The sequence below is a fragment of the Etheostoma spectabile genome, chromosome 3 (genome assembly GCF_008692095.1).
Source record: "Etheostoma spectabile isolate EspeVRDwgs_2016 chromosome 3, UIUC_Espe_1.0, whole genome shotgun sequence".
NCBI lineage: Eukaryota > Metazoa > Chordata > Actinopteri > Perciformes > Percidae > Etheostoma > Etheostoma spectabile.
The window spans coordinates 23,024,719-23,026,960 of record NC_045735.1 but is presented as its reverse complement, the minus strand read 5'-3'; positions in this window follow the sequence as shown (position 1 = coordinate 23,026,960).

The window sequence follows — 2,242 nt, the reverse complement described above, 5'->3', positions numbered from 1 at the left end:
TGTGTGTGTGTGCTGTGTGTGTGTGTGTGTGTGTGTGTGTGTGTGTGTGTGTGTGTGTGTGTACTAAAACATTCAGACCTTTTTGTACTTTGGGTACTTTGTTTGTAAATATATATTTTTAGACTATCATTCAGTTGGTCCCCTATTATGTGCCACACTTTTTCTCATTGTTTTTTTAACAGGCCTAGTTTCCTTCTTTATATTATATGCTTTGCTCCCTTGTGTGCATATATGGAGATAGAAAAGAAAGACACTGAAGAAATTGGACTCTAAATCTAGAAACTATAAAGATAATAAGTGATAAATTCCATACACACTGTAAGCATGAATGTATCCGAGTGATATGTGTATGTATATATATATATATATATATATAATGTTATTTTCCCCTAGCAAAATATAATGTTAAAAACCATTGGGGTGTTCTCTCCCTGTTGTTACATGAATGTATCGTAGATTACAACACTATATAGGTACTGGTCCAGTGAACTAAGACTGTAATTTGGTAGGATTGGGATATGTTCTTAAAAAGTGTACAATCCTCACAAATTATTGTCCCAGTTTACTGGACAACACAAATTGTGTGCTAAGAATGCCAAATGCAATGCACATGGAAGAGGAACAAACAGGATCCTTTATTGATAAAGAACACAACTTTTTTTTATTATCCTTAGTAACATACTTCAATTAAAAAAGATTTGCAACTTCATTAGCCTTTTCTAATTATCTCAACACCTGGCATAATATATTCATCAAACCTCTAACACCAATTTGTGAACAGCAGTTTTCATACAGCAATATAACAGTAACAATGACGTCACATGAATAATTCTAAAAAATAATGGTCATAACTTAAATAATAAACAGTGCTTAACTGAACAGCAACATGCACCTGTTGTATGTTAATGCATGCTGATAGTAATAAGGTTAAACCACTGCTGAGTGAACAGACAAGGCTCTAGGATTAATAAATCTTGGCTGTTAGTTGGTCAGGAGCAGGCTAGCTGCACAGAATAAATCTCCAGGTGCCTCTGCTTTTGTAAAACCGAGTCAAGGCTAAATTGAAGTAAGATAACTGGGAAATATGTGCTATGTACTGTAGGTTTTGTGAAATTGCCCTTTGACCTGTGTTAAAATTCATCTCTTGGAACTGTTTAGCAGTGCTAAGAATCTTCATTGTTCCCAAAGGTCAACACACAGGCCTCTCTAAATGATTAAAATATCTTTCTAAAATCCCAAGCTTTAATGAAAATAATGTCATCAGAAATGCTTATATAGAATTCATGGACTCTGGTTTAATATGTCATCATAACGTTTATATGTAGAGCCCTCTGATAATTAAATAAGTGCACACATGAATATGTGTAATGGCCCCTTCATGCACTGTGGCCAATAATTAGGGATCACTGACAAACGTGCTGTGTAAGCAAACCGTTGCTTTAAAGGGGCAAAATGGCAGCTGAATTCTGATAACTGACATCTTGATCCTTCTAATACTGCTGCACACATATAAAAACACATTTTGAAAATGTTTATAACTGCTAGGGCAAGATATGCACAGCTTGAATATGACCAGGAGCCTCAATATTAAAGTGATAATGTCACCTAAAAAAACAGGGGATGAGGGGGATGCTTGTTCACATCTCTAAGTATGTTGTTCAAATATTTGTAATTTATTAAACTGATCATGAATTTGAATATAGCTGGTTGTACAATCTTAATTTTCTAGTTCTAATAGGATATTTGTATGTGTTTTATGAATAACAATAGGAGTAGGTGTTACAGACATTGTATACAATTTAAAAAAAGAAGTTCACATTTTACACACGTACTTCAATAAACTAAGCATTACAGTATGTATTGCCTGAATGAGCACATCTTTATTCCCATGCACATAACTATTGTACAAAGAATGTGCTATCATTTTACAATAACACATCGAAAAATAAAAATCAAGGAAAGTACAGAAGAAGGAAAGAACAGCATAAGGGCACTTCCCCTTTAGCTTAGCAATTTAAGTATTTGATCTTACTTACTGGCATTAAATAGATTAAGCAATTTCCCAGAAACTTATAAAGCTCTCCAATATTTTACTAAATTATGGCGGCTTTTGTCATGGATTATACGGAGGTATATTACACTACATCTAATTAGACATAATGCAAAGGTAGCCATTTCTGCTCCCCACTTTTCCTAGAGACAAGGTTGTTCATCCTGTCAGCAAATAAAAAGGCAATGCTAT